Source organism: Lissotriton vulgaris, chromosome 7 (assembly GCF_964263255.1).
Source record: "Lissotriton vulgaris chromosome 7, aLisVul1.2, whole genome shotgun sequence".
Taxonomy (NCBI): domain Eukaryota; kingdom Metazoa; phylum Chordata; class Amphibia; order Caudata; family Salamandridae; genus Lissotriton; species Lissotriton vulgaris.
The window spans coordinates 302565706-302591137 of NC_141695.1; the positions used below are offsets into that span (position 1 = coordinate 302565706).

At 45.5% G+C, this 25432-nt stretch overlaps 1 pseudogene; it reads left to right on the forward strand.

The window, feature by feature from the left end:
- The window catches only part of LOC147701425 (uncharacterized), a 117540-nt pseudogene extending 92807 nt beyond the window's left edge, over nt 1-24733 (forward strand).
- The last annotated feature ends 699 nt before the right edge of the window (nt 24734-25432 follow it).

The window sequence follows — 25432 nt, forward strand, 5'->3', positions numbered from 1 at the left end:
CCTGGGGAGGAATCACCTAGTCACCCCTCATGATAATGTCCTCATCAAACATTAATTCATTTCTGAGTTTGTGAAATGATGCCAATTACCCATCTAATGGCCTTTCGTCTGCCACTCTTTACCCAGATAATCACTCACCTATTTAACATTTCCATCACATTGCACAGATTCCTTCCACACAACTTCAGAGATGTCGCACAAGATCTCACCATCCATACACCCTTCCTTCAAATTCTCCACCGTATATACCACATCAAAGTCAAGTTCATCATCAAGGTCACCAACACACTCTAAAAGAAAACTGTTATGAATCCCCCCGCACCCCTATCGCTCGTGGAAAGCAGCGCGAGAGAGTCACAAGAACGTCAGGAGCAACCGGCACACAAAGACTGCAGGCACCAGCATGGCTAGCACGTTAGCGCGTAGTCAAGAAACGCCCATAAAAAGAGGTAACGAATGACAGAAGATATTCTGATCCTTGCCGGCCTTCTTGTTCCTGATTCCTATGGACCCAAGCCCGTTGTAGACTGTCACTGATCTGTTTCCAGTGTCATCATCGTTACGGAGGTGAGAGAAGCGGCTGCTCTCTTCACCACCCCCTTGTGGGTCACTCGGCAGAGACGCACACCACGGAGGTGTTTGCCGCGACTCTGTTTGTCTCATTAAAGAAATGTCAGTCTCAGCGGAGACGCACACCACGCAGGTGTTTGCCGCGTCTTCGCCTGAATTTGCTAATACTCTTGGCCAGTGCATAACGGCGCGAGGGGCGCAGGTAGCCTTGCCATTCTGCAGTGGCGTGGGGTACACAGAGGTCGAGCGGCTGCTCCCTTGGTCAACGGCCCTATCACACGGGCATTCCCGAACTTACTTCCACTGTAGAGAGCATCCTCAAACGAGGTACTTTGATCACAGGGCCAAAGCCACATTAGCAACAGCCATCCAACAGCATTTGTGGCCATTACTTAGCACAGTGCCGTCCGTTGGGGAATACCGGCTGGCTGCTAATGGGTATCGTTGACATAACTTTATTGTGTATAGTATATCGTACTGAAGGCTGTGCACCTACCGCGAAGTAGCGGAATTACATTGTTTTTCTTCCTCGTTTCTTCTATATAGGAAACCATTAAAACTATATTTGAAAGCACCGTAGTGAAGCCTTCCTTTTGTGTTCTGTTCTGTCCTTCCCCGATCCCGAGACTCTTGGTTGATTACAAAAGCGTGCCATACAGCCAGCGTGGACATTTTCACAGCTAGGAACATACTATATGGAACATTGGTATTCCTGCAGTTTAGCTGCTAAGCGAGCCAACTGTGCAGCCAATGTCCTCCCATCATCAGCTGACAGCATATTATTCAAAGGCTTGTGGTCAGTTCTGAGAAAAAATCTCGTTCCCCACAAAAATTGTAGCAAATGCTGTATGGCCCAAGTACACGCTAATAGTTCTTTTTCAATCACACCATAATTTCTTTCCAAAAACATCAGTGTGTGAGAGGCAAATGCCACAATTCAATCCCTTCTTTTGTCTTTCTGCATGAGTGCCATACCCAGACCTACACTGCTGGCATTCACCAGCAGTGAGGCCTCAAACAAAGTGCATGCGCAATTTCCTTCTTAAAAAGTCTGAAAACTTCTTGTTTTTTCCACATGCAAATTTCACATTCTCCTTCAATGGAGCTCTCAATGTGTCAACTTTTGAGACATAATCTTGTACAAACTTAGCATCGAACTCCATTAAGTCTAAAAATTATAATATGTGTTCCTTGGTGGTGAAAGCAGCATCATCAACAATTGCTCCCACATGGTATTGTTGGATGTAATACCCTCCTCCAAAATGTCATGCCCCAAATACCCAAGTTCTTTTCTCTGGCAACAACATTTATTCATTCTTACTGTTAAGCCTTTCTCCTTTAACCTTACCAAAATCACATGTAATTTCATATCATGCTCTTCATACTTTCTTCTACATATTTGAATGTCATCCTGGAATGCAACTGCTCTTGTAACATCCTCAAGTGTAGCTGCACTAGGCATAGGAACACAGAGGCAACACTTGCTAACCCAAAGGGCATTCTCAAAAATTGGTACATTCCTTCTAGAGTTACAAACATAGTAAGGTATCTTGACACCTCCTCCAACTCAACTTGATGGTACGCTCTTTCTAAATCAATGATTGAAAAAACCTCTGCACCCGAAAGTGTAGGAAGCATTTCATGCAAGTTTGGTAAGGGGTGTCTATGAATCCAGATCTCATTGTTTAGACTGCGTAAATCAACACATAAGCACAGCTCGCCTGAATGCTTTACAGAAATCATCACAGGTTCCCACAGCGAAGTTTCTGTTGGCTCAATAATTTTTTTAAGACACAAATCATGTAATATCCCTTTCAATTTGTCTCCGTATGCCAAAGGTACCTCCCTGACCTTTTGTCTGACAGGAACAGCATCCTCTTTCAAAATAATCTAATTTTTAAACGTTTCAAATTTTCCTATCCTATTTAGGAAAAACTAAAAATTAGAGTGACTCAGTTTTAGACACAAAGTTAGACCTATGTATTTCAGATGTAACAACAGACACTGGTGGAAACAAATTGTGATCTAACTTCATTCCCAACTCTTGACCAGCCCCGAATAGCATCACCCTTCTTAGCCACATATATCTTCCCTCTTGTTCTTCTACCATTAAATGCTATGTCAGACCAAAAATACGCCCTCTAAATTGATTTTATGTCCTGAGTATCCCGCCAGTTGTACATCAGGTGGACATAACTCACGCTCCATAAGTCACAAAACATTGATTTCTGATTGTACTGTACAATGTACAAGAATTCACGATTAACAAAATAGGTTCCCCATCCAATTTTAGGGGACACTTCAGAATTACTTAGCATTGTTTGTCAGAAACACAAAGCACAGAACCTGCACCCAGTGCTTCCCTTACAAATTGGTCATACGTAACACAGTTGACCTTATTAGCCATGTTAGGCCTACACACCCTTCCAAGTGTCCTTTCTTTTTACATTTTATTAAAACTTTATCTAAAGCATATGGTAAGGACTACCACATCTATAACACAACATGCCTTTGCTTCTCCTGTCTAACCTATCTATTCCTAGTCTTCCCTTGACTTCACATTAGATTTAGTTTTAATTACATTAACCTCAGTACTTATTTTGACAGGTTTTTTTTAGGTTGGCCTCTAATCTTGCTCAAATGTTTCCCACAATGCTCAATTTCCTTTGCAATATTTAAAATGGCCCTCAGGGAAGTCTCTGTGCCAGCCCATAACCTCTCTTGGATTTTTTTACTCTTCGTTTTCATCATAATTTGGTCATTGGAAAATTGGTCTTTTGTAATAGTCTCAAATTTGGAAAAGCCAGCCAAAGTCCCTAATGCTGAAACATACTCCTCAATGGAGTCTTCCTTTTTTGGGCAAGAGAATAAAACTGTTATCTTTCCATCACTGTATTGTTTTTTTCTTCCAAATCTGTGTTTTTATATCTTCATGCTTGCTCAAATGCATTCAAATCTCCCGTAGTTTCCAGGGAGAGGTAGGTCATACAACTCCTTCAAACCCTTTCCTCCCAGACAGTGTTTCAACAGAGCCAGTTTCCATTGAGGAGGACAGTCTTCATCTTCTAATACATCCACATATGCTTGAAACAAAATAAACCACAGTTCCCATCAACTCGCCTGACTTACAACCGATTTTCCCTATAAACGTCTCCCCAATACGGTCTAACTTCTACATAGAATGTTCTCATCACATCATTCTAGTTAACCTACTACAATGGTGATAATTATATGGACTTACAAATGCACTGCTACCCAAAAGCGTGTTGTGGCGCTGAGAGAAGAAAGCAACTAAAATAATACTCTGAAAAACACCCGACATCGCCATAGCCATCCCGGACGGCTACAAGATCACCCGCAGGGATCTCGCCAATGGAACCGGAGGAGGAATAGCCATCGTCCACAAATCCACCCTCAAGGTCGCCACCCACGCAGACGACACCCTCAACACCGCCGAACAACTGCACTTCCTGATCCACACTGACCCCATCACCACGGAATACATCCTCCTCGGGGACCTGAACTTCCACCTTGAGAACAACAACAATGCCAACTCCGCCACCATGATCGACAACCTCGCCAACCATGGCCTCATACAACTCGTCACCGCACCCACCCACGCCGCCGGTCCCACGCTGGACCCCATCTTCTCCACAGGCACCCACGTCACCTTCGACCACACCACCAAACTCCACTGGACTGACCACCGTTGCATCCATTTCACCTTCAAGCAACCATCCACGTACCACCGCACCCAACAGCTGCCTCGCCGCTGCTGAAGCAAAGTCACTGAAGACTGTCTGACCACCACCCTCGCCCAGAACCCACCCACCGACCCCACCAACCCAGACGCCGCAGCCCGCATCCTCAGACGGTGGATCGACGACTGCGCCAACACCCTCGCCCGCTCAAGAAACCCTCCAACAACTACGCCAGCAAGAGAGCCACCTGGTTCACCGACAAGCTCCAGACCTCCAAACGCGCATGCCGGAAACTGAAGAAAATATGCCTCCAAAAACACACACCGGACAACCACGCAGCCCACAAGGACGCCACCTGCAGACACCACCACCTCATCAGATTAGCCAAGAGATCCTCCTTCAAAGACTGCCTGGATAAAAAACGCACACAATAGCAAAGAGCTCTTCAATCAATCAATCAATCAGTCATTTTTTAAGCGCACTACATACCCGCGAGGGTCTCAAGGTGCTGGGGGGAAGTGGGGGCCGCTACTGATCAAACAGCCAGGCCTTTAGTATCCTCCTGAAGGTCAGCAGGTCTTGGGTCTGTCGTAGGCTCAGTGGGAGGGTGTTCCATGTCTTAGCAGCGAGGTGGGAGACGGTGGTTGTTCTTCGGATGCGCAGGATGGTGGACATTGAGAGGTCCGCGGAGCGTAGCTGGCGGTGTAGCAGGAGAGCCGTCTGTTGAGGTAGGCTGGGCCGGACTTGTGGAGTGCCTTGTGTGCGTGGATGAGGAGCACGAAGGATATCCTCTTGTTGATGGGGAGCCAGTGTAGGTTTCTCAGGTGGGGGGTGATGTGGCCATGTCGTGGTACATCGAGTCTCAGTCGTGCCGAGGCGTTTTGGATGCGTTGTAGTCGATTGAGGAGCTTGGTCGGGGCTCCCGCGTAGAGGGCATTTCCGTAGTCTAGTCTGCTGCTGACGAGGGCCTGGGTGACTGTCTTTCTTGTATCTGTTGGGATCCATCTGTAGATCTTGCGGAGCATGCAGAGGATGTTGAAGCAGGAGGAGGAGACGGCATTGACTTGCTTGGTCATTGAGAGCGTTGAGTCGAGGATGATTCCCAGATTGCGTGCCTGGTTGGTGGGGGTCGGGGCTGCCCCCAGTGTTGACCACCAGGAGTCGTCCCAGGCTGACGGGTTGGAGCCGAGGATGAGGACTGCCATCTTGTCCTAGTTCAGCTTCAGACGGCTGATCTTCATCCAGTCAGCAACAGCCTTCTTTCCTTCATGGAGGTTGGCTTTGGCGGTGATGGGATCCTTGGTGAGAGAGAGGATCAGTTGACGGTCGTCGGAGATTATGTTGAGGTCGTGCTGTCGGGTGACGTGTGTGAGCGGGCCATGTAAATGTTGAACAGTGTCAGGCTGAGGGAGGATCCTTGAGGTACGCCGCAGATGATCTCGGAGGCTTTGGAACAGAACGGGGGAGGCGAACACTCTGGATGCTCTTCAGCATCGTAAAGAAACTCTCCAACCCCAGCGCCAATGCCAATGACATTCCGCCCTCACAAAAACTGTGCCACTCACTAGCCATCTTCTTCCACTGCAAGATCGCTGACATCCACGACAGCGTCAACACCACAACCGCCCGACTACGTCAGACTCCACCTTCCCTGTGAACACCACCAGCGCCATCCGCCTGACCTCCTGGTCCAACATCAATGCCGACGAGACACGCAAGGTCATGACCTCCATCCACTCAGGATCTCCATCAGACTTGTGCCCACACCACGTATTCAACAAAGCAGATGCAGCCATCGCACCCCAACCACGGAAGGTCATTAATATCTCCTTCGAAACAGCAACATTCCCGGAAAGCTGGAAGCACGCCGAAATCAACGCCCTCATCAAGAAGACCAAGGTGGACTCAAAGGACCTCAACTTCCGACCCATCTCCCTGCTCCCGTTCCCGGCAAAGGTCATCGGGAAAATCATCAACAGACAATTGGCCCGCCACTTGGAAGACAACAACATCTTGGACCCGTCGGGATTCAGGCGAAACCACAGCACCGAGACAGCCCTCATCGCAGCCACACACAACATCAGGCGCCAACTAGACAATGGCAAAACATCAGCCCTCATCCTCCTGGACTGTTGGCCGACTTCGAAGCGGTCTGCCATCGCACTCTAAGGACACGCCTCCTAGAAGCCGGAATCCAAGAGAAGGCCCTTGACTGGACCACATCCTTCCTTTCCGGAAGAACCCAGAGCGTCCGCCTCCCACCCTTCTGATCCAAAGCCACCAACATCATCTGCTGCGTCCCCCAGGGCTCATCCCTCAGCCCGACGCTGTTCAACATCTACATGGCCCCCCTCGTACAAGTGGCCCACCATCACGACCTCAACATCATCTCCTACGCTGACGACACCCAGCTCATCCTCTCCCTCACCAAGGACCGACACACCGCCAAAACCAACCTCCACGAGGGAATGAAGGCCGTCGCCGACTGGATGAGGAGCAGCCGTTTGAAGCTGAACTCGGACGAGACGGAGGTACTCATCCTCGGACCCACCCCCTCAGCCTGGGGTGACTCCTGGTGGCCGTCCACACTGGGATCAGCACCAACACCCACCGACCATGCACGCAACCTAGGATTCTTCCTCGACTCCCCCCTCTCCATATCTGAGCAAGTCAACGCCATCTCCTCCTCCTGCTACAACACCCTTTGCATGCTCCGCAGGATCTACAAGTGGATCCCGACAGAAACAAGAATAACAGTGAGAAAGGTCCTCGTCAGCAGCAGACTGGACTATGGCAACGCACTCTACGCAGGAATCCTAGCCAAACCATAAGATGACTACAACGCATCCAAAACACCTCCGCCTGACTGATCGTCAACGTCCCCCGCCACAGCCACATCACCCCCCACCTGAGAGACCTACACTGGCTCCCCGTCGACAAGAGGATCACCTTCAAGCTCCTCACACACGCACACAAGCACTCCACAACGCCGGACCAGCCTACCTAAACAGCGGACTCAGCTTCTACACGCCCATCCGCCAGCTCCGCTCCACCAGCCTGGCCCTCGCTGCTGTCCCCTGCGTCCAACGAACGATCTCCGATGGCAGATCCTTCTCCTACCTTGCCGCCACGACCTGGAACACCCTCTCTACCCACATACGGCAGACCCAAGACCTTCTCGCCTTCAGAAGGCTCCTCATGACCTGGCTCTTCGAGCAGTAGCAGCACCCCCCTCCCCTCAGCGCCTTGGGACCCTCACGGATAAGTAGAGCGCTCTACAAGTACTCCGACTAATTGATAAAAGAAGAAAGAAGGAGAGTTATGAGTTGTTTGCAGAAGTAAAAATGATTGGATTCAAAAAGGAGCAAGATAGGGAGGAGATTTCAGCACCTTAATGCTAGAATATAATCCTTTTATCGAGTAAAAAAGAACTGAAAAATAATAATGAATGGACACATATTGACATGGAACCAAAAAATGATTTTACGCTGTTTCAACTGACAGATAAAATATTTTCTCAGATTGAGGTAGCATAAGCATAATAAGCATACCCTCGCCAAAACAGTTTCTTTTATAATTCGCAGGTGTCCCCAACAAAGTAGAGACAACTGCATAGTGCACAATGTCGCTGCTCCCCCTAGCTGGGAGTGGGGGTCTGCCGTAGTGGCAGGGAGATCTCAGTCAATATCTTAGTGTCTCGGTATTACTCCCGGCCTTGCAGCGATGCATAAGTCTCAGCTCTTTTCTTGAGAAATATAACATTTCAGAGCCATTCAGTTGCAGGGATGGGGCCCTTCAAACAGGCCACATAACACCAATCCAGTACCTCATGTTATACTGATCTTCGGCTGTAAATAGTTTCTTGCCCTATGACATTTCTGTACCTTTATATTGGCATTTGGCCTATGTATTGCTTGAATCATTTGTGTTAGACCACAGGAACCGCTGTTTCCTTTGTATACCCAGTACCCTGGTTCAGTTGTGAGTAGGGTTCCCCTGTTCTTTCCCTAGACCAATCCAGTACCAGCCAGTGCCATCTGAAGTGCTATGAACTTTCTTCTAGAGCGAAGATTATCCAAAATATGGCCCAAGAGCAAGGAAGCAGCATACAGGTTAGCTGAGTATTTGCCATTTGATTAATTGAGAGTACAACCGCAGACCAAAAGGAATTGATTGGGGACAGTTAACCAATCAAGCAGTTAACAAAGCAAGGTGAATAAAGTTGGCCGGGTTTGTGGAGCATCTATTACATTCCTGGGAGTGTGCCGGATCTGTCTGGTATTGGCTGCTAGGGGTGTAAAACACTCTATTTATGAAATTGGTGTGTATAAGTCGATGCCTTTGGATTATAGACACTTGCTTTATCTGTTCAAAAAAATATCCCTGAATCTTATTGAGAAGGCCCACCCCCAGGGCCACCTCCCATCGCTCCTTGATGGGATCAGTAGTCGTAGGGAGCATGCCCTCCATCATCCTATGTAATCGTGGCACCCAGCCCCTAGTGCATGCAGACAGGTACTTCTGTGTCAGAGAGGAAAACTGCGGCTTTTGATGGAAACTATTCCATTGTGTTGAGGATGCTTGGTGCAATCTGGAGTAAGCGAAGAAAACAATTGCCCTGAATTTCTTTAGGTTTGGAAAGCTACTGCCTGAAAATAAATGGCCCTATTTAGTGTGGCTTGCACTGATTTATCAACTGTGGGAGATAAGGTCAGGTTATATAGAAGAATGGGTATAGCAGAGGGGGAAACTGTGGAAAGACCAGCACATCTCACCAATGACCACATCATCTGGTCTGTACAATGGACCGTTTCAATATATTTACCTAGTCTGGGCAACTTGGTGGCTAGCAGCATACACAGCGTCCTTACATTGAGCTGGTCTTCCTTAACTGGGAGATGTGGGGCAGAGCAATGTGGTTTTGTCCAGTAAATAGTGCAGTGAGCCTGTGCTGCTTTCAGGGTCAGGTTCAGCAAGCCCTCTGAGCTCATATGATCGTGTGAGTCTCTCCCAACTCACCTGCCACTTTTCAAGACCCCATATAGTCTTGTCCGTAATTTAATTTGGAGGGCTTAATTCGCTTGCCTGGAAGAATGGGAATGGGAATAATAATATAAAGTTATAAAAACGTAAGTAGGATTATCATTTATTTATCTATTTTTTTATTTATTCCATTTATAGAGTGCATGGTTATACCAACGGTGTGTTGAGGTAATATGAATTTTTATGGTCAGTTGTGTCCCCTAACGTAGACCCCAACGGCTCCATGTACGTGCTTCAAGTACATGTATGTTCCCTCCACAACCCGCTATGAAGACGCAAATACATTTGCGTCCAACGTTAACATGTCCTCTTTCAGATGCACCATGAATGGATCGATAATTCAGTTCCTAAGTATGCCTTGCCACCGTCTTTACATGGTGCACTTTCACGTTTTCCTGGCTCTGGCGAGCTAGGCCCTGATTCCTGCCATCGAGCCCTTTCTGCCTTCTGCCTCTGAAAGCTGCAGCCTGCCGCTTCCATGACCCTTGCCTTACTCCCTGTGCGGCGAGCGGTGCCCGGCTCGGCCTGCTTGCCTGCCAAGACTGTATTTTGCCTTCAAGTTATCTGCTCCGCTCCTCGAAAATACATTCCTGTCTAGTGATTTAGGAAAACATCTTCCCAGCTGCAGAGCAAAGGGCCCGGCCTTTCTGTCTCAGTGCAAGTAATTCATTGCTCCTGTTACCATGGTAGGCCCATGGCCCCTCGCACTACACGCAGACACGTAGGCGCATATACACGCATTAGCAGTCAGTATAGAATAGCCTCTGCCCGAGAGACCTTTCCTTCTAGATAATATAGTTCCTCAAACACAAGATATCAGATATGATTTGGGTTTAGATTGTCCTGACACGCCAGACTTCTGTCGCCTTATGTAGAGCTAAATGTCAAGTCCCCTTCACCCTCCAGTTCCACGTCAATCACACATCATGCTGCTGCGCGCGCATCTCTGCCATATATTTCTGCTGACACTGCAGGATTCCTCTATGGATCCACCCACCTGTGACACTTTCATGTGACGTTGTCTAGCACACACCTCCGTGTACGCCCTCGTGCACGCCTTCTGTTACGTACATGTGTTCTTATCTCTTTTCTCTCAGCTGTTACGCCTTCTGTATCCATCACCATTATGTGCATTTACTATATATATTGTATTCTGTTAATAAAGCATTGTCTATCCCTTCCTGAACCTTCGTGGTGATGGAACACGATACCTGGTTCGAACCAATTCCATTTTATGGAATAAAACCCTTATAAACTCAGATGCCACGGACTCTGCCTCTCATTTTCGATTGAGTTATTTTATTGAACTTTACCGCATAGAAATTCAGCATAGGTAATTTTTATTTACCACAGTGTCCCCGCGCTGAGACTCTGAGCAAGGTTCTGGGGTGAGAAGGGACGTCAGCTGCTATACAGTTGATCTATGTATGTATGGTGGGTTTTCCTATTCGTCCTTTTTTTCAAACAGCCATGTTTTTAGTTGTTTGCAGAATCTGATTTCACATGTCTCTGTTCTCAGAGTTATTGGAAGGATGTTCCAGGTCTTGGCTGCTAGGTATCTAAATGAACGACCCCCCATCCTGGCTCTGTGAATTCTTGGTACAGTGACCATAGATTTGTCCCTAGATCTTAAATTCCGTACAGGGGTGTGATGGGTTAGTAGTGGTCGCAAGTATTTAGGGCTGTTTAATGTCAAAATGCGGTGGCAATAACACATTGCCTTGAAAAGCACTCTTTTTTCTATTGGTAGCCAGTGAAGTCCTACCAGTGCTTTCTTCATACTCGCTTTTTTTGGTAGTCTAAGCACCAGCCGGGCTGCCGCGTTTTGAAATCTCTGTAATTTTGCTAGTCCTTTCTTTGTGGCCCCAAGGTATAGTATGTTGCCGTAGTCCAGTTGGGAGGTGACTACGGCACGTACTATTGTTTTTCTAGCTACGGCTGGGAGGAGATCAATGATCTTCCTCAGGGTTTTTATGGCTCCATAGCATTTTCTGGCCACTTTCCTGATCTGGTGTACTTTTACGTTACTACTTTTAATTCCGACTTGTTGCTTACTTTCTATTGTTTTAAAGATGAAAATGTTGACCGCATGGTGGTAAGTTCCACCCTTTTATGATTTTTATAAATCAAATAAAAGTATTATAAACCTTTGGTTGTCAAATGTCATCTTGTCATCAAACCAGATCCCTAGGTTTTTAACCTCTGCCTTGGGGGTGGGTACCACACCTAGAGATTTGGGCCACCATGCGGAGGACCAGATGGTAGATGCCTTATCCACAATCATTACTTCTGTTTTACTTCTGTTTAATCTAAGGCAGTGGTTGGACATCCACTCTGCCACCTGCGCTAGACATTCGAAGAAGCGGATTGCATCCTGCTCTTTATTTTGGGATAGCAGTACAATAAACTGCATGTCGTCCGCATAGGATACGATTGACACATTATATTGCTCTACTTGTCCTGCCAGCAGAGCCACATAAAGATTAAAAAGAGTTGGGCTCAGGATTGAGCCTTGTGGTACTCCCTGTGCTAGTGGAAAGCTCTTCGATAAGTGTGTTAGTTGTGACACTTGAAAACTCCTTCCGGAAAGGAACGATGTCATCCATTCCAGTGCCCTACATCTGATAATCTTTATCAGTGCTATCCTGCCGGCCATAGAGAGCGAGAAAGATATCCGGAGTCCCACTTAGGTCAAAAGAACAGGATCCTGTTTATCATAAAATATTGATTTCTTCTGACTGCTAATTCAAATACCCAGATATCGCACCAAGTTCTTTCTCCACATCAGCGGGAATTCAGAGTGAATCTATGGCAATCAGTGAGGGCAGAAACACAAACCGATAGGGGACGGTCCTAGGGCATATTTATAGACCTAGCATGGACAAAACCCCCAATAATCAACATAATATACAAAGAGTGTCCACTGGTCTGTCAACAGCAAATCTACCTTAATGAGACCGAGACCAACAAATTAAATGTGTAAATGCATCAGAAGGTCACCTTATAAATAAGGATACCCGTCAGTCACCATTCGATACCGCCCTAGTCATGATCTGGGCTTCCTTACAACCTTCCCATCATGAATCATAAAATATGTTTACTAGAACTAGATAGACACGTCCTGCATCTAATTATGAAGCACGGGATCACTTTAAAGATGTTAAGTAATGGTGTCAAATGATGGGTAAAAAATGAAAAAATTGCAGTGCGTGAAAATTGTGAAGTGATTGGTGAGGTAAAATTGGGTAAGCGAGAGAAACATGAGTTTAATATTATCGCTCAATTGCCCACGATTAAAAACAGTGCAAAAGAATGACTGCTCTAACAAATGTGTGCCACTATGATGATATGGTCAACATGTTTCAGCAGTAAATCAGGACACTACTATCCTTTGCCTTCGTCAGGACCTTTATCAATAATTGCTACTGCAATAGAACAGTTCAATGTGAAAAAATAATAATATAAAATCAATTAACTGTTTCACCTGGACTCCTAGGTGTCTAGTCACTCCTCCTGTATGTGGATTACTCAGCCACCTTGGGATGCACAATTAATGTTGGTTCCTTGTCAAAAAAAAAGGGAAAGACAAAAGGAGAAAAGTGGTGTCTCTATATATAGACATTCTAATCTGGCATCATTACCATCTGTAGATGTTGCATCAAGGTCAACAAAAGGCAGTATAAATATATTTTATATATAGTATATAGCTATTCCTGCTTACCTAGTTTGCAGGAGGGTACAGCCTCACCTCACCTGGCTGCGGCTCAGGGAGAAGAAGCACCGCTCTGTTAAAATCAAAGAAGGCATAGACATAACCAATGTCACATGACCTGCTTCTTACAATGAGTCTGTGCATTTCATAAAAAATATATACCATCCCTGACATAAATCAGATATCTCACAAGTGAGTCTAGGTGATCCTTATGTTGTCATAAGGGATCAGATTTTCCTAATCACAAGTAGTCGATATGATTGCAGAGAATATACTTGTCGAATGAACAATTGGAATTTCCATTGAAGTAGTACCTTCTAATAATTGAGTATAGCCTTATCACACGTTGAGCGCTATTGTTTTGCCAGATTCTCAGTATATCCGCACTCGGGGATAAAATGACTCTCACACCCGACAACATCCATCTAGCAGAGCACGCCACGCACTCCACAAGGTGTTCATAAATAGTATGTTAGATAATGTAACACACCTTGCCCAAGTCCATACTTGGATGAAAATACATGTAAGACCTTGCGGTTAAGATCTAAAGGCAACCTTACCAGTACTTTGACCAATCCTTGCTGTTAAAGTTAAAGTTAAAAGTCCCAAAGAGCCTGTCCGACAAGCTCATCATCGGAGCCCGTATCCAATCAGCCACCATGCACCGTTACATAGACTAGCGCTAAAACAACACAATTACCCAAAGCCAGCTCACCTCTCCGTTGATACTCCAAACGGTCTGCCGAGCCGTCTCGGGGAGGTGATTGTAGCGTACAACCACCATCTTTGTCTTCAGTCTGTTTGCTATAGGAGCATGTGATACAGAAAGGTGATCACGTAATCATAACAGGAGTGCCTGGGAATCATGGGAAATGAAGTTTCCTATCCACATTGCACACCAAAGGACACTTATGATAACTCTTGTCCCCTATAAACCACAGAAAATCGATCAACTTCTGATATGATCTATTTTTACCAGTGATAATACATTTAAATCATTCACTGTGTAATGATACCAGTCCTATTTATAAAACGAATGAAAATTATGGGGGTCTTCACCCATCAACAAAACTTTATTGACAATTTTGTTTTTGGTTATACATGAGCTTGCTATGTGATAGTAAGGTCTCCTATACATTGGCTGTTATAGTCAATGTTTTTTTTCTATTGGAACGAATAACACACTTACATGATTACGTGTTTATTGCCCACATTGCAGTGAGTTTTAGAAGACAGGGTACCCTTATCCAGGTTTATTTATTTATTTATTTATTTGCATGTTTATATGGCGCTGCGAATCGACTCCCGGAGGAGTATCTCCGCGCCTTTGGCAGCAACTAAAGAACAGCAACTCGTCATGATTTAATTCAAAGCCCTAAACCAGCTAATAATTAAAAAGGAACGTTTTGAGTTTCTTCCTAAAAGGGAAATGTTCCCTGCATACTCTGATTTCCTTCGGGAGTTGGTTCCACAACTTAGGGCCGGCTACAGAAAGGGCCCTACCCCCCTTTCTAGCTTTCATGGCCCTAGGAACACATAACAATTCCTGATCTCCTGATCTCAAGGATCTAGATGGGACATAAGGGATGAATTTTTCAGTGAGGTAGCCAGGACCCTTACCCATAAGGCATTTATGGATGACACAGCAGATCTTAAACTTCACCCTCTGCCTTACCGGGAGCCAGTGCAGTTTGGCCAACAATGGTTTTGAGGGAGTACGAGGCGGGACGTTTAAAACTAGTCGTGCAGCAGTGTTTTGCACAACTTGCAATCTAGCCAAGGTACCCTCATTGGCACCCAGCAACAGACCATTGCAGTAGTCCAGCCTACTTAACACTAGTGACTGGACCAACGTTCTCCTGGTGAAATCCGGTAGCAGAGGGAATACTCTCCTGAGAAGACCGATAACATGAAAACATGAACCCACCACTTGATTAGTTTGTTGTGTTAGGGTGAGCTCATGATCCAGTTTCACTCCCAGATCTTTTACCACCGTCTTGGGCTCAGGGACGGGGCCAAGATCTTGGGGCCACCAGTCCGGAGTCCATAAACGTTTGGCCTCTCCGAAGAGCATCACCTCGGTCTTGGAGACGGTCCACTGCAGGAAGTTGGCTGCCATCCAGCGTGCCACCTTCTTCATCCCCCGAGCAAAGGAGTCACGCACCTCGGGAGTCATGATTTTAAAAGGGAAGAGGAGTTGGGTATCATCTGCGTATGATACTGGAATGAACCCGTGGGATCTCATGATGTTATCTAGGGGTGCCACGTAGATATTAAATAGCGTAGGGCTCAAACACGAGCCCTTTGGCACCCCCTTTGAGATCGCCACCACCTCTGATTGGTATGGTCCCAAAATGACTCTCTGGGTGCGTTCACTGAAGAAACTCCTTAGCCAGGCCAGAGCCTTGCCTTCCAGACCGATGTCAACTAGTCTGGAGGTCATGATGTCATGTGACACAGTGTCAAACGCCGCTGACAAATCCAGAAGCACCAGGACGATGGAGTAACCCTTGTCCTGTAGCATCTGAAGATTGTCAGCGACGGACAGCAAGGCGGTCTCCGTACTGTGCCTGGGCCTAAAACCCGACTGAGAGGGGTCGAGTCCACCCGTTTGTTCAATAAATTTTGACAAATACTGATTCACATATCTCTCAGCAAGCTTCCCTATAAAAGGGAGAAGAGAGATCGGTCTCAGATTTGACAAATCCGACCAGGGGATTGAATTGTTTTTACGAAGAGGTCTCACCTGAGCCTGTTTCCAGGCTGAAGGGACTTCCCCCGTACACAAAGATAAATTGACTATATGTCGCATTCCAGCCCCCAGATCATCTAGCAGAAGTGGCATAATACGTGCTGGGATGATATCTGTCGGGCACCCACTCTTTGTTTGCATGACAAGAGCAATCAGCTCTTCAGTGGAGATGGGTGGGAAAGCGGCAAGCTTTTTGGCCTCATTATCTGGGGTCATAGTATGCAGCCGGACTCCACAGTCAGTTGCAACTGGATTGTTAGAGATGGAATTTGACGCAAGTATTTTATTATATATGGCGTCGATTTTCCTGACAAAAAACTGTGAAATGTTCTCACAGAGTTCTTGGGATTCGATCCCCTCAGTGTCACAGGCAGTGGGTTTGGTGAACGTCTGTAGAATGTTATACGGGGTTTTTGCGTTAGAACCCGCAGCTGATAATTGAACTGCTATATGTTGTTTCCTAGCAGCGCGGATTGCTTTATGGTAGTTTTTAAACGACCTCATAAAGTCCTCCTTATCATCTGCCTTGTGTGTAGCTCTCCATTTTTTCTCCAACTTTCTCATGGTCTGTTTTAGTTGTCTGAGATCCCCAGTATACCAAACTTCTTGTTTTGGGGCCGGGCGGGGTTTATAAGTTTTCAGCTGGACCACACGATTTATGGTTCTTAACGCAGCTTCACTAAATGCGCTTAAGGCTAAGGTAGCGTTTTCTCCACAATCTTCCCAATTGGGCTCAGAGTAGTTTTCCCTAAAGTCTGCAGGGACTAGTTTGTTCCAGGGCCTTCTGACATTGGCCATCGGCCTAGGAAAGGCTTTGACTTTATAGTTAGTACGAGTGTAAAACATAATAACCGAGTGGTCTGTCCAATCAACTTGGTAGGGATTGAGACAGTTAATGGCTGTTGAATTACATAGCACTAGATCAAGAGTATGCCCGCAGAGTGAGTTGGCCCCTGATTCATTTTATTAAGTCCAAGTGTGGCCAAATCTGTTAGCACAGTCTGTGCGTCAGTGCATATGGTGATCTCACTGTGGATTTTGAAATCCCAGCAATGCACAGCAATGGGTAAAGGGGGGTTCATCATAGTCTAATTTTGTTGAGAGCAGCACACTATATCTTCGCTGTGCAATATTAACATTCCCATTACTAAAAACGAAAGTAGATAAGATGACAATCGTCACAAGCCCACCTATGTAAAAAATCTTTATTGACAATATTGTTAATCGTGCATGGACCTGCTTCATTTAAATATGGACTACTTTATGTCCAAAGGTACAGCGTATTGGCTCATTACTCTAGCAAAAAAAGGTGTGATTACAGAGTGGTGCGTTTGCTTTTAACATGCCGGCCTTATAGTGACATCCAAGGAATCTCTTCGTTCAGACCCTCTTTATCAGTCCCTAGTCTGATCACCCATTTCTGTTCCCTAACTAACAGATATTTATAAATATCTGTCACATGGTCTGGGATGAAGGGTTGTTCTAAAACCGACCATTCAAAATCAATTGGACCATGTTTTGCTTCCAGAAAGTGGCTTGTCCGTTTTGTTGCTTGTTTTCTACAGGGTACTGTGCTTTTGTGTTCAGAAATTTGTAACTTAACTTTATGTGTCGTGATGCCTACGTATCTTAACTGGCATGGGCAAGTGATCATATATATTAATTTTTCACTGTTACAGTTGGTGAACTTTTTCTGTTGCCAAGGACGACTTGTACCTATGTCTATAGTGACTGATTTATGTGCCTGAGGGCAGGCTGCGCACGTCCCACATGGATGATGGCCTTCTACAGCTGGTAGGTCCCACATTGGGCCAACATCATGTTGTACTCTACTTCTAAGTCTTGTATGCACCAACTGATCTTTCAAATTTGGACCTTGTTTATGAGCAAAGAGAGGGGGCTGTATGGATTATTGTCCCGTGTTTAAAACCGACCAGTGCTTTCTGATGACTTTCTGAATGTCATTCGACATTGTACTGTAAGTGTTAACAAAGGTCAGTCTTTGTGTGTTCTCTTTTGGTATTGCAGGTTCGAGCAATGCTTCTCGGTTATTATTAGCTGCACATTTCCGCGAATGCCGCACCAATTTCTGTGGGTACTTCCTTGATTTCAACTGCTCAGCTAAAGCAGAGGAATGTTGTGTAAATCCATCCTTTGTGGAACAGATCCTTTGGATTCTCAAGAACTGTCCATATGGAAGGTTATTCCTCAGGGACTTGGGATGAAAGCTATCATAACATAGCAATAAATTACGTGCCATGGGTTTTCTGTATAGTTCTGTTTCAAGACCCAAAGGGGTGGCTGCTATTAATAGATCCAAAAAGGCCAACTGGTTTTTGTCATGCTCAACTGTGAACCGTAAAAACCATTCCTGCTGCTAAGCCATTGTAGAAACATATGAAGATTGTCAATATTTCCTCGCCTTATGACAAAAATATCGTCAACATAGCGTTTCCAAACTCGTATTGAGTCACGAAAGGGATTTGTGAAGGTTAAAATGTGTTCCTGCTCAAAACTGTGGACATACAAATTCGCTAAACTTGGAGCGAAAACACTTCCCATACTTGTGCCGAAGTCTGCAAGTAAATGGTGTCCTCAAATCGAAAAAAGTTTTCCTTCATGCCAAAACTGGCACATGCCATAATAAACTGGACCGGAGTAATAGAATCAAGATTTCTCTCCATCAGTAGAGTGGTAATCACCTACAAGGTTTCATCTTGAGGGATAGAGCTGTATAACAATAATACGTCGAACAACACCAGATGGTCTGTCATGATATCAAATTTAATCTCAGATAAAAACCGGAGAACATCTTTGGTGTCTTGTAGGAAGGTCGGCATCTCCTTAACCATAGGGCGCAATAAATAGTCTACGAAAGTAGACAGAGGTTCTAAAATAGAACCTATTCCTGAGATGATAGGGTTCCCCAGTTGAGGTCTCTGTACCTTATGCACTTTTGGCAACACGTAGAAATATGGCATGATAGGATGCTCAGTGCGCAGGAATCTTGCCTCTTGTGATGTAATCCAACTTTCTGCCATGGCTTCTTCTACCATGTTGGTAATGGTAGTTCCAATTCTTTCTGTTGGATCTACAGTAAGAGGAGGGTATGCTTTTCTGTCTTCCAATTGCCTCAGACACTCTGCCCGATAGGTGGCAGTGTCTAGTAGGACAATCGCCCCACCTTTATCGGCTTGTTTGATTGTCAAGTCTTCATCAGACATAAGACTGATTTTTCCAAATTAACCCTTAAACCTGCAAAGATGTCAAAGGTCACATATAACGGGGCTCAGATTTTAATAAACAAAAATTCATCGTCTGCATATAACGAAAGTAAAGAAATCTTTCTGTGATGAATCCTTGTTCCCAAATTCCATGCTGCTCATGCAGCAGGAATTGAGGGGCTCCATAGCCAGAGCCAATAACAATGCGACAGAGGGCAACAGTTTTGCATACCTCTACTTACACTGACAAACAGGAGCTAGGTAGCCATTCATATGAACTTTGGCCATAGGGCCAGTAAATAGCAATTATGTCCATCCTATAAAATAGTACCCCAGGTTCATTTGATGCAAATCAGTGAGTAGAAATGGCCATTGTAGAGCATTAAAGGCTTTGTGTTGAGAAACAATGAAACCACCTGTATATCCGGTCTGACATGACGGATCATCACATGCAACATGCAAAGGTAGTTTGAGGTGCTTTACTGGGAATGAAGCCAGATTGATCTGAACAAAAGATCTAGCCATTATCGGGCTTAATATATTGGCAAATTCCTACATCACTATTTTATTGTCCGCATTCAGTACAGATAATTGCCTAACAGATCCTGCATCTCTGGAGACCTTGACAGGTTTCAAAATAATAGACATCAGAGCATCTTTTGTGGTGGGGGAAGCCCCTGTTTTGAAGGTCTCCTGATATAATTATAATAACCCAGCTAGGGTTTCTTTGAACTTTTTAAAAAATCAATTAGTCGGCCATCAGGACCAGGGGTCTTACCATCGGTAAAACTATCTATGGCTTCGCTGGATCTCGATAGGTCTGATTGGAGCCAATGAAGGACAACAGTCTGCCATTTATGTATTTCTCCTGTACTTGGGGAATTTGGAGGAGCATGGAAGACGAGCAACGAGTGTGGGAAAGCACACATGGGAAACATTTAGTCCAAAAGGAGACTGGACCTTGCTAGTAAATTTCTCTACGACAAAATCAGACATTCTTAAATAAACAGTGCTTCTCAATAGGAAGCCAGCTAAGTTTAGCTAGCGTAGCTCCAAAAAAACAATTGAGGAAGTATAGAGGCAGTGGTGATAGAATCACCCTCCTAAATGATATACATAACTAATGGGATTCTATCAATGTGAGAGGAGTGAATATTTTATTGTTTTTTTCAATTTTTTGATGAAGATCTAATATCTAAAGGTGGTGAGAAAGGCTCTCTTTGCAAATGGCAAATGGAGAGCACTATGTGCTTTTAAAATACCCCTCACATACTACGAATCCCTTAGTGTCATGCTTCATCATAGGGATCTTCCCGTCCCTCTACGGGGCGGGCGTGCTGCGACCAAACGAACTACGCAGGAGCACTTCATTTTTGACGATAGGCTATGTGTATTGTGAGGACAGTGAATAGTGATTGGGGTGTAGGGACCTATATAAGTGAAAGGTCATTAAAAAATTAAAATAAAAAATGACCTGGCTAGTAGAAAAAAATAATTTAATGACTTCTCTGGCTGGGAACAGTAAAAAAAGGGGTTTTGAGTAGGGCAAAATACGCTATCTACTTGGTCGACATGACATGTTTCGTAAGCAGTCCCCTCCTGCTTACTCCTCAGGACCTCTGTTGGTCCCTACTAACAATACTCAATTCTAATTAGATGTATTATGCCTAAAGTCCTAAAACCTAGTAGCAAAAATCGGCTACTTGGTTTAGCTTCTGGGCTTGAGTGGGCCCTTAGTGAAGCGCAAAAAATGGTTGAACTATTGTGGTCCAGTAACTTCACATGTTGAGTGCCCCATTGTGTAATGTAACTGGTGAGCATTTAAAGCACTCAAATACCATAGGTTGGTGTTAGCCCTATGGCAAGATGGAGGATGGAACATACACTCCAATACCATTGGATCATGCAAAATAAATAAATGCTGTTCGTGTTTTAACAACTTTTTAAGAAGTGCATTTGTTTATGTACATGCACATGTATTTTAGTGGTATGTGTGTATATGTACAAGGGAGTTGGCCCTAAAACACAAGTACTCCTATGCAATGCAAGAAAATAAAGGGAAAAAAAGCTCTGCAAGCTGGAAGATATGTACTTGGTCCATGTGCGATGGGAAGGCCTAACACAAGAAGAGGGCATGACGCCAGCATGCAATGACAAATGGCATTAAAGAAATTAAGAGTGATACTGAAGTTTACAAATGGTAGATGGGCAGCCTTTGAATCCTCCGATAGAACACAACACGTCTCTTCCTGAGCTGTCTAGGCGAGATCTAAAAAGGGTCAGACTCACAGAAGAACCTTGAGGTGCGCCACATTGAATCTTGCACGGAGTAGTCTAGTAAAGTGGCATGAGAACTGCCTGACTATGATTCACAAGAATTTACATCCATTACAGAGCATTGCCTTGTTTATAGTCCGTCAGACCGTCAATTAATATGGAGTCGTTCAGAGTGTCGAATGCTGCTGACAGATCAGGAAGAATGAAGGCGGAAGCACCACATTGATACAGAATCACCCTAAGATTGTCTATACTGGTCAATAGCACTGATTATATATTATAAGATGACCTGAAACCAGATTTCATAGGATGAAGGGTGTTGATTTCAAGATACGAAGAGTCACATGTTTTTCTAAAAGATTAGAAGCGAGAGGTGGAGGAGAGATCGGACCGGATTTATATAACAAACACAAAGGTATCAATCGAAGACTTTCAATAATGAAACAACAAAGCCTGCTTCCTTTGAGACAGGACCACAGCAGCAGTTAAGGGGGCATTGTATAGATTGGCCATCAACAGGATCACTTGCAAGACATAGGGGCAGATTTACAAGCCCCTTACGCCGCTTTTACGTGCCGCGCGTCACTTTTGTGACGCAGCGATGGCGCAAAACATGCGCCATGGTGAGGGGTACTTACAACGTGACGCATCTGGGAGATGCGTCACGTTGTAAAGCCCTGCACCAGAAGAGGCGTACCATCGCAGGGGGAGGCGTTCCGGCGCAGGAACGCCTCCCAAAAGTGGCTGAGTGAAATCTACAAGATTTCACTCAGTCACTTTTGGGCCCATGCTGCGTCAAAACCCTGTGCCTGCTTGAAGCAGGCGTAAGGATTGACGCAGCATTGTGCACATAGGGCACCCCTGATCATTTCTGGGGCTGCGTCACGCTTTTACGGCACAGATGCGTGACGCATCTGTGCCGTTTTTGCCCCATTGTAAATGCGGCGCATCAAGGGTTGCGGAGCTGCGGCGCACAATTACTGGCGCATCCCTGCCGATATGCAGGGATGCGCCAGTAATTGTAAATCTGCCCCATAGAATGTAAGTCAATCAGGGATCGGATGGAGCTCTCGATTAAGAGAAATAAATAATGTTATAGTGGAGTTCAGAGTGAGAGGTGCAGATTCAGAAAGTGAACAGTTGGAGGCTGGTTCATGTGAGACCAGCCCTCATGCAGAAGTGTGCTTCATCACTGCATACCTGTGTATACATGTTGTGTGATTGTTTGGCCTTGTGTCTTTAGCACGTGTGTGGATATGGGGAAACTCTTTCGCAGCGCGGTATTCTAGCCAGCTTTGCAAAGCTGCGCACTGGCCAATCGCCAAGCAGCATACAGTTGAGCGCTGCACGCTGCAAGACGATGGTTTCAGGATCCGATACTACGTTGCCAAACTTGCTGCATCCGCTTGCCCTGTCACATAACATACTGTCAGAAGAAAGTGTAATTTGCGATGTGCCCTATTTAACATCGTTGGTTTAATTATTGCATTGTGCATTTGCACATTGCATTAAGAGCTGTTGTCGAACTCTTGCCACTCAAAGTGACTGCAACGGGACCACTTCCCGAGACCATCCACTATTCATACATCCCTTTCAAGGACTTTTACAGATTTCACTCTCAAAACACACTTAACTCTTGCTCTGTTTAAAACAAAATTTTCACCCGCAGTGGCTCTCGCGTTGCAGTACCCACTTTGTTCCACTGGGGGATGCACCGTCACAGCAAACCCTATGCATCTCCTACTTAGCCACGCGGTCTAGTTTGAGGCTCACCGTAAACACAAAGGCCACACCCACACCCGATGCACTGGCAACATGGGATTCCTGTCAGCAATCACATCAACAGAGAACAAACCAATAATGTACGTTTAGTCCCGATGTCCATAATCCATGCGGTGTAGAAAGTGAAACGTTCCTTCACTTTGCACACATTTCAAGGAACAAGCACTAAGCGCCATCATCACTCGACTTTTCTTGGGCAATTTCCTAGCAAGTGCCACGTTTGTACAGGCACGGCACAGGGATTAGGGGAAGACTGCGTAAACCAATACATCTCACGTTTCTAGGTGTGCAAAAAGCTGCATTTATGAGACAGGTGCGTGCTAACAATAAATGCAGTCCTTGTGGTAGCATACAAAAACAAATACAACCCACACGGAGCTCGCAACTGACGTCTTAATTCACCAGTGTACAACAGTCAACTGAACTTCTTATTGTCTCCGAAGAGTTAATCACCACACCGTAACGCCTCCCCAAATGGTTACGTAATTCTCAGTGGCGGCTCCTCCGCTAAGGGGAGGAGTGTCGTCTCACTACTATTTTTCAGCAGTATAAGTAATAATAATATGATAATAACTCAGTTAATTATTTTATATTTTCCTTTTTGTGCGCAGCAGCTTTGCAAGGCAGGGCGTGGCTGACAGGCAGCCAAGGAGTGGTTTGACTCCACTCCTAAGTGCACAGGACTGTATGGGCTGACCAATGCAGTCATGCGCACTTTGCATGTTCTGCACCCAGGCTGCATTACAGCCTGGGTGCAGAACATGCCCTGACCCCCATTCCCTGTCTGAGCACCGAGCCACGGCGCTCAGGCCAATCACAATGCTGCATTGCAGCATGGGGATTGGCTCAGGGAAGATTGGGTGCTTCCAGGCTCTTTCCTGTTCCTGCCGGCGGGAGGAGAGATGCGACTAGGAGGAGCAGCAAGGAAGACATGGCAAGCAGGTACATTGGATTTATTGTTTTTTTAATCTCCCGCCCCCCTCCCCCACCCCCAATCGATGCTGGCCAGCGCTGGTAATTCTCTCATTGAGTAAACCTAGAACCACAGGGTCCTTGTGTTCATCTTCTTAAAACACTGCAACCCCCCCTTGTTAAATATTATGTTGTAAACAATAGCAGCATTTTATATTTCTTCAATACGTCGTCTAGGTGCTCGCACTGTTCAGCCAGATCGCCTAGTTGAGGTAGTTGAGAGTCACCCTGTGTGGACACCGTGGGTACAGGAGCTGATGCTTGATCTGGGCCGTCAGGTGAGGCAGCCCCATCTGGGATGACAGGGGCAGATGAATGGCGAGTTTGATGTCTAAAATGTGATGAATCCCTTGTGATGGATTTTACGGGCAATGCGCCATGAGCTTATGCCCTTTGCGCGTCTCAGAGGTTCAGCTGCAAACGTATAATCTGTTTTCTTCTTATGTTTTTGTTTGACAAGAAGCCAGTCACCTTCATCGAAGACGAGTTCCTGAGTTCTCCGACGTTCATCAACATATGTCTTCATTTGACATTTTCAAGCAGTGTCCGGGGCACAAACTTCGTCAGCACTTCGAGTTCATTCATTCTTCCACTGTGGTATCTTGATTTTTACAGCTCTCCCAAACAGCAAGGTGGCACGGTTCTTCTCATCAGTGATGGAGTTTGGAGTCAAACAATAGGCATGGAGGGCTTGACATAAGGTCTTACTCGGCTCAATACCCTTCACAGATGCACATTGGATCACTTTCTTTAGGGTGCCCATATATCACTCCACAACCATTGGCTCGGGCCACAAGGGTGTACTCTTTTGGTGCTTGACATTGAGTCAAGTTAAAAAATCCTTGAACTCCTTTCTATTGAACAGTGGGCCATTGTCAGATTTAAGGATATCTGGGCTGCCCCATTCGACAAAGATGTCGTCTAACCACTCGATAATCTTGTCATGTGTTGTTGATGACATTTCCTCCGCTATAGGAAAATGTAGCTGCTCGTCAATGACTACCATGAGATGATTTGCCTCAGATAGGGACCCAGAGAAATCAAGAGCTACTCTTGCCAAAGCGCATGCAGGAAGATCAGGCATGGTTAGTGGATGCTGGGTCACTTTAAGGAAAAGACAAATACATAGGTGATTGGGGGTGCTCCTTCTTTATGGCGGAAGAGTGTCGCCCTACTGCTGAACGGTAGGAAGTGAAAAACAAATGATAATAAAACTATTTTATGATCATTTTATTTTTCACTTACTCTGTCGAGTCCGTTGAGTCTAGGGAGGGGTGGGGCCATGCTCTGTGTTAGCAGCTTTGTGGCCCAGGGAGGAGGAGTGGTATTTGCACTGTAAGTGTGCATGTCGGTTTGGCCTGCCGTCTTAGGACGGCCAAACCGACATGTGCACTTATAT